Genomic DNA, 13,874 nt, shown 5'->3' on the forward strand with positions numbered 1-13,874 from the left:
ATTATATGGTCACATTTTAAAAGCTGTATAGTTATACAATCATCTTCAAGGATCAAGGCTTTTGGAGTACAGTTCACCTTCTGAGTTGGCTTTGAGAGAAAGGCCACATCTGAGCAACAAAAGAGGCTCTCTGGGGGTGACTCTTAGGCATAATTATAAGTAGGCTTAGCTTCTCCTTTGCAGGAATAAGTTTCAAAGGGGTAGACACCAAGATCAAGGCTTCAGCCTATTGAATATGTTGTCCCCACTACTTGCAAGAATATCAGGAATTCCCCAGATGGGGAAGTTGAATATTTCCTCCTTTCTCTCCAGTCCCCAAGGGGACTTTGCGAATGCTTTTTTATTCTCTGCCCAAATTACTCTGAGATATATTGGGACATCACACTAACCTGTCCAAACTGACAAGATCCCCTATTCAAGATTCCATGTAATTATTATGTTCAAATAAACTGATCTGGCCCCTTAAAGAACTTCTTTTGTGTTTGGCATACTATGACTACACTACAATGAGTTGAAACATGCATTTTTTTTTATTTATCTGATTTGGGATATGGAGAGCTATGTTTTTAAATAGATTCTGGAACTATCTCAGCCATTATCTTTTCACATAATATCTTTTCTTCAGCCTCTCCATTCCTTACTTTGGGGCCTTTGAATATATATATATATATATATATTAGACCTTCTCATTCTATCCTGCTTATCTTTTATCATTCTTGTATTTTTTATCATCTTATAATTCATGTTGTATTTCAGGCAATGATTGAGAATATATCTTCCAGTTGACTAATTCTTTCTTCAACTATGTCCAATTTGCTGTTCAGTCGAATTGAACAGCAAATTGTCTTTTTCCCCCAACAAATATATATTTTTATTTCCATAAGATCCATTTTTTAAAGTCTCCCTGTTTATTCCTGATTGTATCTTATCAGTGGCTCATCTTTGTTATTGTATCCTTTTTATCTTTAATCAGTTCATATATAGTTGTTCTATATTTAGTATATGACAGTTCCAAGATCTGTTATTTGGGGGTTTTAGGGGTCTCAAATTTGTCTTGTTATTTTTGTTTTGTCTGCTAATTCTTACACATAGTGGCTCCTACTTTTCTATGCATTCACAATGATTGTAAATTAGTTTCCTGTTCTTAATATATGGATATCCTATGGTATAAATTGGATACCCTTTCTTCCAGAGTTTGTTTCTGCTTCTGCTAGTCACAAGAGGACACCACAAACAAGAAACTGTGGCTTAGGTGCCCATCTTCTCTACTGACCCAAAGCCAAGTATTTCAACAGCTATGCTGCTGACAGCACCTGCGCTGAGGCAACCTTTCTTCTCCCAGCTGTTACCTCTCAACTCTTACCTCCACTTATGTTGTTGTTGTTGAGAAGGCCTTCTTGGAAACTTCCCCTAAGTCTGTGAGAGCAATAAACCACACATTAGAAACAGGACAAGTGGATTGCCAGTAGAACAAAAAGCAGCCTTCACATAGTCACTGCTGTACTTCCTATTTGCACTTTGGATTTTTTGTTGGTGTTGTTTAGTTTTGCCCAGTTAGGTTTTTATCTGCTCATTTGAACTGCTTACTTATCTCAGTACAAGTGAATCACACTTGAGTCCTTGCCACTATTTTTCTTAGTTAATGGTATTCACATACTATTTTCATCATTTTTTTTTTTTACTTCATTGAACACCTTTTAGTTTTCATTTTTGTGAATTGGGGCTATAATGCCACACAGGCCTCATATCCCCACAGGCGCAGGCCCAGGGTGGACCTGTAGCACTAGCCAGGCCTTTTAGATCCCTTCCTCCATGGAATTTGAATCTTGAGCCAAGGTCCAGAAAGACCAAAACAGCCAGAGCTGAGTCAGACCAACAGCAGACTCCTAGAAGGCTTCCCCCTCCCCAACTCCGTCCTCCCCAAGGACTATTGTGTCTGAACTACCTTGTATCGTACCAGCACATTTCTTTTCTTCAGAGGCAGTTTCTGTTCCTTCTGACCAATGAAAACCTGGCTGATCAATAGACTAGTGCTTTGAGCATCTTTTATGCCCAAGAATTTATGTCTGATAAATGACTAGTGCCGAATAGGGTTTCTTTAACAATAATAGCAGTTGCTGAAAAGCAGTGGCCTAGTAGAATGGACCATACAGTTGGTGTCCATAGTTGTTTTTATAAAAATAGTGAAATATTTTGCACATGCAAATATACATTTAATGTATATATAGTAACAGCAGAAACACAAACAGAGACCTTCTTTCTTACACACCACCCAGCATATGAACTAGACTAAAGTATTGCCCACAAGTACTTCTGAAGCCCCTCGTTTGCCCTTCCCAAATTATATTCCTCTTCCTTCCCAGCAAAGAGAACCCATAGTTTTTTTCTCCACCAGCCAAATATACCAAGCTACTTTATTACAATTTAACTTGAACAAAATTAAATTATTTTAATAAAAACTAAATTCTCTGGCATAAGCAATCCTGAACAAGTGTTCTCTTCCTTAATAAAACTAATTAATTCTAATTAATTCAGGTTGACAAAATGAGGATGGAGTCCAGCCCCACCTATTCTCAAACCCCTGGTGCAGGCCACAGCTTGGGAGGAGAGAACAGCACACGGATAGCGTCCCAGAGTGACAGGGCACCTTTAGAGCAGTTGGTCAAGCGAGCACAGCGTTGTTTGTAATTGTGACAAATTGGAAACCACCCAAATGTTCATCAGTAAAGCAGTGATTAAAAAAGGAATGGTATCACAAAATACCATACAGCTGCTAAGAAATGGTATAACTGTCTATATATAGATAATGAAAGATGATGGGGGCAAAACAGTACATATACGATTCCATATTTAAAAACCACAATATGTAACTAAAGAAAATTGGACAAATATGCATCAAACAATCAACAGTGGTTTTCTAGCAGAATGAAGGGGTGAGATTATGGGAAACTTTCATTTTCTGCATCATGTATTTCAGTACTGGTAGAATGACATCCATTTTACGATCAGGAAAAAAATTAGTTTTAAAGTAATGAGATATTTCAAAAGTATGTGTTATCTTTATTACTGCTCCTTTAAAGAGAGTGAAAAGGAAATCCTAAATAAGATATACTTTTGTATAAATAATAGGGGGAACAAATGTTAAATTTGGTCTGAAATGCTAGTGATCAATGGCGGGGAGGGGTAAGGGGTATGGTATGTATAATTTTTTTTTTCTGTTTTTCTGTTTTCGTTTTATTTCTTTTTCTGTTGTCTTTTTATTTCTTTTTCTGAATTGATGCAAATGTTCTAAGAAATTATCATGATGATGAATATGCAACTATGTGATGATATTGCGAATTACTGATTATATATATGTAGAACGGAATGATAATTAAAAATTAATTGATTAATTAAAAAACAAAACAAAAAAAGATATACTTTTGTACTCAACACCTGCTTGGAAGACCAGAAAATAATCCCAAAATAAAGATGGAGAGCAAAAAGAAAAATATACTTTAGAATCATAACATTTCTACAGGTTCTTCAATATTCCCCAGATAACAGTTAGTTCTAAGTTCCTTCTTAAAGATTCCTGTCCCATATCCAAGGCCCCTAATTGTTATTTATCCTCTATAGATCAACATCTGTAAAACTTCAACTGATTTTATTAACAAAATGCAAAATAATAATGAAAACTGAATATGATTTTTTGAGATACAGATCTAATAAGAAGAGGGGAATTCTTTCTCTTTTTATGGGGGGGTGCAGATAACATTTCAGCTGCATAATATTTCTGGATGCCCTGGACCCACGTAGCTGCCTCATCTTTCTTGGGAAGCAGGACCATCAATCACTCAGCACCACAGAGGAAGGAGTCTCCAAAACAGAAAAAGAAAAGGCCTGTGGAAAGCATGAGGCTCACCGGGGGGACCCTCTGGATCAGGGTTCTGGGGCTCTGCTTTGGCCAGAGATGGTGAAAGAAACCGTGTTGGACAACCTGCACCTATCTCCTTCTCCTTGTAAAAATCATTCTTGGTTCTTGACCTTTCAAAAACAGGCAGCAGGCTAGACCATAATTTTCCACCCCCTGGCTTAAGGGTTTTAGAGTTTGTTGGAAGAGAAAAGCATTCCCCAGTGTTCAGAGTCCATCCATGTTGTAGTATGTATCAGTACTTCCTTTTTTGTGTGACAGCAGTTTATTTGTCACATTGAATAAAATTCTATTGCAATTTTGTTTTATCCACTCATCAGTTGATGGACATTTGGGTTGTTTCCATTTTGGGGCTGCAATGAAACATGCTGCTATGTATATTCCTGTACTTGTTTTTCTATGAATTTAGGTCTTCAATTGTCTTGGGTATACACCTAAAAGTAGAATTTCTGGGTGACATATGGTAGCTCTATATTTAACATTTTGAGGAACTGCCAAATTGTTTTGCAAAGTGGCTGCACCATTTTACATTCCCTCCAACAATTATGTGCTCTTGATGCCATATTTAAGAAATCATTGTCTAATCCAAGATTATAATGACTTACACCTAGGTTTCCTTATAAGTGTTTATTTTTACATTAAGGTCTCTGCTGTGTGAGGTAGAGGTCTAAGTTCATTCTTTTGCATACGGCTACCCAGTTGCTGCGTCATTTGTTGAAAAGACCATTCCTTCCCCACTGAATGGTCTTGGCACTTGTCAAAAATCAATTAACCATAGATGTGTGGATTTATGTCTGGACTCTCAATTCTAGTCCATTGGTCTATATGTCCATTTTATGCCAGTATCACACTGTTTGATTCTGTAGCTTTGGGTAGTATGTTTTGAAATCAGGAACTGAATCCTTCAACTTTGTTATTCTTTTTCAACATTGTTTTAGCTATTCTGTTTCCCTGTAATTCCATATGAACTTCAGGGTTAACTTGTGTATTTCTTAAAAAAAAGCCATTGAAATTTTGATAGAGATTGCATTGAATCTGTAAATCAATTTGGGAAATATCACCATTCTTAAAAATATCAAGTCTTTGGATCCATGAGTGTAAGATGTCTTTATATACATTTACTTCAATTTCTTTAAACAATATTTTGAAATTTTCAATGGACAAATATTGTGCTCCCTTCATTAAATTTATTCCTAACTATTTTATTCTTTTCAATGCTATTGCAAATGGGATTGTTCTCTTAATTTCATTTTTGGATTGTTCATTGCAAGTATATAGAAATACAATTGATTCTTGTATATTGAGCTTATATCCTGCAACTTTGTTGAACTCATTAGCTTAATGATTGTGTCTTTGTTTTTTGTGCTTTTTTTTTAATGTGGGTTCTTTAAGCTTTTCTATATATAAGAGTATGTCATCTGCACATGAGGATAGCTTTATTTCTTCCTTTCCAATCTGGACTCCTTTTTATTTCTCTCTTGCCTAATTTCTCTACCTAGAGTTTCCAATATAATGTTGAATAGAAGTGGTGAGAGATCTTAGGGAGAAAGATTTCATATTTTCACCATTATTACGATGTTAGCTGTAGGTTTTTCATAGATACCCTTTATCATGTTAAGGAAGTTTTTTTATATTTCTAGGTTATTGAGTGTTTTCATCATGAAAGGGTGTTGGATTTTGTCAGGTGGCTTCTCTGCATCAATAGAGATAATCATGTGATTTTTAAAAGCTTTGTTCCATTATTATAGTGTATTCCATTGATTGCTTTTCCTATGTTGAAACACCCTTTTCCTCAACAATGTCGGGAGTCTCCTCATCCAACCTGTTGGAGGTCTCAAAAGTCAGAACTGAGGGTTTCAGATGTCAGGAGAAGAATTCAGACTCAACTTCAGCATTGGATCTTGCCAGATTTCCAGCCAGACAGCTTCCCCTGGAGAATTTGGACTAAAGGACTCCAGCTCCATCTTTTCTGGAGTTTTCAGCTTGTGACCTGCTCCATAGAGTATGTACTTGCCAGCTCCCACATTCATGTGAGCCAATTACTTACAATAAATCTCTTTATCTTTCTCCTCTGTTGATTCTCTTTCTCTGGAGAACCCTAATACAATGCCCACAAACATGGATTTAAAATTGTTGTCCGCAGTTGTCTTTTAAATAAGAAAAAAATAATTGATTTTTTAATTAAAACTTAAAAGACATTAATTCTGACTTCAATATTTACCTATGTGGTTATTTTTAGTGGTGCTCTTTATTTCTTTATGTGAATTTGAGTTACTGGTCAGTGTCCAATCATTTTAGCCTAAAGGACTCCCTTGAGCATTTCTTATTGAGCAGCTCTTCTAGTGATGAACTCTTTCAGTTTTTTGTTTATCTGAGTATGTCTTAATTTATTCTTCATTTTAAGAAGATAGTTTTGCCAGATATAGAATTCCTGATTGACCAGATGTTGTTTTTGAAATATGTCATTCCACTGCCTCTGGCCTCCATGGTTTCTGCTGAGAAATAGGTGATTAATCTTGAGGATTCCTTATACATAAGTAATCACTTCTTTCTTGCCACTTTCAAGATTCTTTATTTTTGTCTCCTGACAGTTTGATTATAATACATTTCCATGTGATTCTCTTTGAATTTATCCTACTTGACATTTGTTGGATGTCTTGGACTTACAGATCAATTGCTTCATCAAATTTGAGAAGTTTTCAGCCATTATATTTTCGAGTAATCTCTTCTGACCCTTTCATTCTCTCCTCTCTTTGTGGGACTCCCATTTTGTGTATGTTAGCATGTTTGATGGTGTCCCACAGGTTACTTACGTTCTGTCCATTTTTCTTCATTCTTTTTTTCTTTCAGATCCTCATATGGATAAGTTCAATTGTCCTATCTTCAGATTCACTGATTCTTTCTTCTGCCTGCTCAAATCTGTTGTCAAGTGCCTCTATTGAATTTTTTATATCAGTTATTGTTTTTTTCAACTGTGTATTTCCTGTTTGGTTCCTTTTTATTATTTAGCTTTATTGTCATTCTCATGATTTCCTTTAGTACTTTGGATATGATTTACTTTAGCTCTTTAAACATATTTAAAATAATTCATTTGAAGTCTTTGTCTCATAAGTTCAGAATCTGGGTTTCCTCAGGGAAATATTCTATTAATTAGCTTTTTACTTTTGTATAGGGTATACTTTCTTGTTTTTTTTGTATACCTCATAAATTTCTGTTGAAAACTGTATATTTTGAATACTATAATGTGGCATCTATGTAAATAAGACTCTCCGCTCACCTCCAGGATTTGTTTTTCTGCTTGTTGTAGTTTTTGTTTTGTTTTGCTTTGTGGCATGGGCAGGCTCTGGGAATTGAACCTGGGTCTCCAGCATGTCAGGTCAGAATTCTGCCACTGAAGCACCATTGCACCACCATCTGCTTGTTGTAGTTTTTTGTTGTTTGCTTTTCTTTATGTGACTCTTCTGAATTTAATTTTGTAAAGTGTATATTCTTTGTCATGTGTGACAATTGAAATCTTTGATCCATTAGCTTAGAGGTCAGCTAGTTATTAGACTTAAGCACCTGGAACCAAAAAAAAAATCTCTTAGCCTTTGCAAATGGCCTCTGTGTGTGTTGGGGCACATCTTCAACACTCAGCCAGGCAGTTTACAGCTCTGCCTTAGCTTTCACTTCCTGCTTGACAAAGGCTGAAGGTTAGTCAGAAGTCATAGCTTTAGGCCTTCTCAAGTCTTTCCTGAGCATGAACCCTCCCCTGGTCATGCATGTGGGCCGTTTAGATTCCCAGAAATATCTTGGGGATTTTCAAGGCCCTTAGCCTCCAGAGCATCTTATTCCCCAGCCTCTCCTTCCAAGCTATTATTTGCCCCAAGTTTTATCCATGGCCCCAGGCAGCCCAACTGACACATATACTTGCAAATATTTTCAACAAATGCCTTGTGTGTAGCTGCCTCAATACTAGAAGAGTTTCAAGTTAGGTGAGATAAAAGCCACCTAACTTCTTTAATTTGATCCTCAAAGAAGGCACCTGACATGTCAGTTATAGGGTTGATTATAGGGCTCTTCTTTGGGTTAGTTATAAGGTTCTGAAAAAGTTGATTCTGATGGGTTTTGCCAGCTTTTTTCATGCTTTTATGGAGAGAAGGACTTTGGAGTTCCTTACCCCACTATTTTCATGGATGCCATTCTGCACAGTTTATTTACTTATTTTTGAACTGTATCAAAGAGTTTATTTAACTCATTTAATAATGGGGAAACCAGAAAAATGTTACGATCATTTCGGAGGAGAATTCAGAGTACCTCGCATTGATAGTCAGATAAGGAGTGTGAAATGAATTTACAAAAACTTGCAAAACTGGCCATGCTGGTCGGTATCCACAGGTGCTAACCAGAGGGGTAAGATGGGATTTCACAATCTACCTTTCTGTGCAAGAATTATTTGCATGACTATCAGTTGTCTACAACTTGCAGGACTGTAAAATGTCTTAAAGACAATGGGAGATGGAGAAGGGTTCTGCACAGTTTATTTTTAAGTGTTTTCAAACCCGGATGAAGTTGGAAACTTGTACTGCAGGGCCAATGTTAGCAGAAGCTCAGGGACACCCACCCACTGTCTTTAAATGCCCGTCAGCATACCTCCCATCTCACTGCTACCCTAACACAGGACCTTTCCATCTCCCTAATCGTATTGTTTTGCATGTTTACCCACTTTTCCATCCCCAGGCCTGTGCCCACTTCAGCAGGAGAGCCCTTTCCTGCATTCTTTACACAATCAAACTCTTCTTGTTCTTCAAGTCCATGTCCAATGCCATCTTCTGGGAAAACCTTCCCCCCAGCCCCATCAGCTGGAAGGAATTGTCCCTTCGGAGTTCCCTGTGCATTGCCTGTACCTTGAGTCTGCCTTTACCACTCCTTTGAGTTACAACAGTTTGTAAAGTTTATGTTTCCAAACAGACCCTGAGAGGCAGCCATTGTATCTTACTCATTCTGGGTTCACACACATTAGGTCTCCAGCCCCAGACTGGTTTCATGCTCTCTGCCTTTTTTTTTTTTTTGGTCCTTTTTCCCACTTATCATAAGCAGAAGTTGTCCCCAAACAATTCGTTATAGCTGTAACAGTCTGAAGAGTGCTAATGGCCTTTCTTGCCTGCCCTGGGTGTCTTTGTTTCTGCTCCTACTACCAGCTTATAAATTTCCCATCACCTAGTTCAAATCCCCAAGAGAAGATCTCTTTGCACCAACTAATGACTTTTATCCCTGTTGCTCCATGTCACCTGTACTTAAGGAAGGACATCGGCAGGGAGTTTGGGGCTGGACAGTCCTTGGAGCTGAGCCTAGGAGTGTGGCAGCCACCTCAAGCCCATTTGCTGAAATGTGACATCGGCTATCAAGACATGGGCCCTATGTATAGAGAGAAGAGGGCTGAACTTAGCAGAGACTCAAATCCAAATCCCTACAGAGTGCAGTATAATATTTAATATAACTGCAGGAAACAACAGCATCACTTACACCTAGTCAAATGCAAATCCTTTTGAATTTTTACGCTGCTTTTCTTTTTCATTAGTTCTTCATCACTCACCTTTTACGTCTTCTGGCCACGGGTCTTACTGTGGTTTATTTTGAAATGCAATCTTCAGCTGTATTCTTCTGAGCCAGACACACTTTATTTACATATTAAACAGAAAGGAATATTCTTTACTTCCACAAAGAAATATGCTTTCCTGTGTTTCATGAAACATGCAGCCTTGTCCATTGACCTTCCATGTCCTAATTTTTGATAGAGATATGGGTACAAAAAAGATTTCATGTTCCTTTAAACACTACCATGAAAAATCAGCAAAACAGGCATCGTGATAAAAAGTCATCAATCCTTTCAGCTTTGTAGTGGAGGTAAGTAGGGAGCAGTGGAAACTGGGGAGACTGGAAAAGGATATACCCTGTTTAAAGGGGGCAGTCACGGCCAGATGCCATCATCAGTGACCACCAACTTGCGATCGGTGTGAGAGAGAAAATAGAAAGCCAAAGGCAGGCATGAGTTCACGTGCACACGGGCTTTAAAGGTTTTTTAGCAAAGGAGGACGTTAGGAGATTTGGACTTCATCTTCCATTGTTGGATCTGGAGCCCTCCCAGACCAGGTCAGAGCTTCCGATGCAGCTTCAGGTCTCCAAGAGTAGAGGCAGCGACCCCACGTGACCGACGTTTGGTGGCCCAGAAACCACGTCACAGCCAATGCCTCAGTAGCTATTTAGAATTGGAAGGAGGAAAAACACAATATTCCAGCAGTGTTCTCTCCTCAGTTAGGGCTGGAGGCGAGAGTAAAACAAGCATGCACACGCACGTACAAAGACATGTGTACACACACAGACCTAGAAGAGCTCCCCATTCCCAGCCTGTTACATACACAGACGTACATGGCAGGGGCAGCCAACTGGTAATCTACAGATTAAACCTGATCCACTTGAGAATTCCATTTGGCTCCCACAATAATGAATAAAATTGGAATTATTTCCAATGCTAAAAAACTCAAAAAATAAGTATTTCTGACTTGTCTTAAAAAACAAAACAAAACAAAACCCAAACCCGGAATATCTGGTAGCATTGGGTCCACATTCTAGCATGGCAGCTGGAGCTCAGGGCGGCTGCCCCCTCCATGCAGGTTTGTTCTCAGACCACCCAGACTCCACCACTCCCTACTGTCTTACAGCAGCTGCCTCATTAATTTACGTTAGGCCTGAGGGTAAAGCTCTGGAGTAAAGGGGAACAGGAAGCAGATAGAAGCAGAGGATAGCAGGGGAGGAAAAAGAGGGAAGAGGAAAAGTAGAAAGTTAAAGTGCAGGGAACACCTCAATCTTCTAGAAAGGTTGGAAGTGACTTAAGAAAACTTCTTCTGTCTCAAGCACTGATAAAACCGTAATCACCACTTAGTGAGCCCAGCCGTGGCCAGACAGTCTGCTGGGGTTAACAGATGTTATTTTCATTCTCATGATGCTCCTGCCAGGCAGATTTTATTATCTCCATTTTAGAGATGAGAAAACTGAGACTCGGGAGATGAAGGAACTTGAACCATGGCTTTACCACAGACCTGTCTGACTCCCAAGGCTTTTTCTCCTTTTTATTTTAATTTTTAAAATATTTTACATGAAAGTGCAAAGAATGATATAATGAGCACCCATGTACCTGCTGTCCATGGATAAATGTTAATATTTTTTCATAATTGTTTCCTTTTAAAAAAGAAATTAACGTCACATGTGGCCCAGCCCGGCCGACTCGTTCCAACTCTCCCTGAGGACATCACTGTCATGACTCTGGTGTTTTTATACTTTTACTGAAAATTACATGTATCCAAAAGCAACATGTAGCATTTTGTATGTTTTTAAAACAGGCTTGTGTCATCCCTAACATTCTCCAGCATGCGCTTTTCACTCGGCATTATTTTAAGACCTGGTCCATTCATTTTAATTGCTGTCAAGTAGTCTGTCCTATGAATACACCTCAGTTCCTTTACTTGTTACCCTGCTGCTGGACATTTGAACCGTGTCCTATTTTTGTATCATTCACAAGAAGTCCCGCAGCAAATAGTAAATTTATAAATTTTTGTGCATGTCTCCATATGCAAGTGTATGGGATTGCCTCTGTGTTCTGAAAATCTGAAACATCACAGCTAGACAGTGATGAGTAATATTATAATTAGTTTTTCTTGGAGGAACTTCTTCTTGACTTGAATAAATCAACTCGTTATATTTCTCAATGTCAATGATCAAAGCCCTGGAGAAAATGGAAAATGTCACCTACACACATTTTCTAGGCGCTCTGGGGATCCCCTAAGAAGGAATCTGACCCAGCAGCCCACATCTCGCCTCCATCCTCTCCTGCTCCTGGTGCTGCCCAGTGTCTGGTTCCACCTGGGACCCTCTCGTGTCCAGGGAGGTACAGTGGGCTCAACCAGTACCCAGCTGGCTCTTTACAGAGGACGAGTCCAGCTCTTTGTCCAAGGAGCCCCTTGCAATGATGTTGGCAGCTCTGAGGTCTGCTTTTTCTAGTGCAGGTGGCAATGCTCAAGGCCACCGATCCCTTTAGGAACAATTCTGCATGGAGATTCTTCAGCCAACACACAGAATGGGGTGGAACTCAGGGCCTGGACCTTGGAAAGGCCTCGGCCATCTATTGTTTAAGGAGAAAAGCACGCTACAAAACAGGATGTAGAGTGTGAGCTCACTTCTGTTTTGTCTTGCTTTTTTTAAAGCACATTGCAAAAATTCCTGACAAGCTACATTCAGACCTCTGAGGTGTGGGGTGAGAACGTAGGGTGCTGGGGATGAAATAGGGATCTTTTACTTTTCGTTTTATTCTGTTTTTTACTTTTTCTTTAATAAGCACATGATACTTTGATGGAATAAGGATCATTTAGAGACGTTAGGTGGTAGTCAGTCCTTCCAGACTTTATGTGGAACTCAAAGGAGCAGAGTTAATCTTAAGAACATTCTATCATAGTTATTAATAAAGATCATTGTGCTTTAAAACACAGAGATGATATCTAACTTTAACATTTATTGGTCAACAAGCATTTTGAAGAAGAGTTAAAATGAGGAGAGAGCTACGTTGAAACCTTTCTGAAACCAAGTGTTATGTGCCTTTAACTAACTAGCTAGCTAACTAACTTACTAATTAAGGATGGGTTCCAAGTGCCATTCACAATAAAGTAAACAAGGTTAAAAGACTGGTGAGCCACCTGGCAGACAGTGTGTTAAAATATTCTGCCTTATTGCAGAAGTAGACGTCCTGGATCCATCCATGTCTCCTTATTGAGACCGACAGGAGGGGCAGGAAATTTGGGGAGCTGTACGCCTCCACTGGCAGTTGTACGATATGGGGAAAATGTCTAGAAGGGTGTTTAGTTGTAGTTCAAGTTCTCACATGGCAGTGGAGGGTCTTCCCAATCCACGTTTCTTTCCCCAGCCTCCTCATTTGCCACCCTGCCTCTCCCCGCCCCGATCCCACTACTGCCTATGACCCCGCCCTCACTGACCTCTCTTCCTCCTCTAATTCACCCTCCACCCTTCTGCCAATCATCTCACCATGTGCAGCTATGTGTGCGTCCCTTCTCCCAACTCACCCCCCCCCCCAGTCTAGGCTAGAAGCCCCCCAGTGCCTTGGCATGTTCACAAACTCTCTGCGATCCAGCCCCTGCCAACCTCTCTAGTCTTATCCGACTCTCTCCCCCTATCCCCCAGGGCGCACCCACCTCATCAAACTATTGGCAGTGCCCTGACATGGTCTTATGCACCCTCGTCTCAGGCCCCCCCATCCCTGCCCCACCCCCACCCCTGACATTCTGTTGTTGTCTGTATTTGTTCTTAAAATCTACTTCTCGGGTGGTGCCCTGGCTCAGTGGCAGAATTCTCGCCTGCCAAGCTGGAGACCCGGGTTTGATTTCCGGTGCCTATCTTTGCAAAAAAAAAAAAAAAAAAACTACTTCTCAAGACTCAAATTCTACCTCCATCACTTACAACAGCCTCCATTACAAATCAATATGCAAAACACAATGTTATATTAGCTCATTTAATTCTCACTGCAAACCTGAGTGGTAGGAACCATTTTATTATTGCCAGTCTGTAGATGAGGAAACTGAGGCTGCAAGTAGTTGAGACTCAGACTTTGGATCCAAGTCCTGTGCTCTTACCCGCTGAATCACATGAGAACCGTTTGTTGGCACTTCTGCCCCCTGCACTGAGACGTGAGACTCCTGGAGGTAGGGGCTGCCTGACTCATCTTTATGTTCTCAAAGTCTACCACCGGGCTTGGCATAAAAGCACGAGGAAGGGAGGGAGGGAAGGAGGAGGAGAGTCTCACCTGGATTCAGTTAGGAGGCCTGAGAGTGGAGCACCGGCATCCCTGAGCACTCACCTTCTCCATCCATCAGTATGCGCCAGAGGCGGGTCTAGACACAGGTGCCATGCAAGGCCC

The sequence above is a fragment of the Tamandua tetradactyla genome, chromosome 16 (genome assembly GCF_023851605.1).
Source record: "Tamandua tetradactyla isolate mTamTet1 chromosome 16, mTamTet1.pri, whole genome shotgun sequence".
Taxonomy (NCBI): Eukaryota; Metazoa; Chordata; class Mammalia; order Pilosa; family Myrmecophagidae; genus Tamandua; species Tamandua tetradactyla.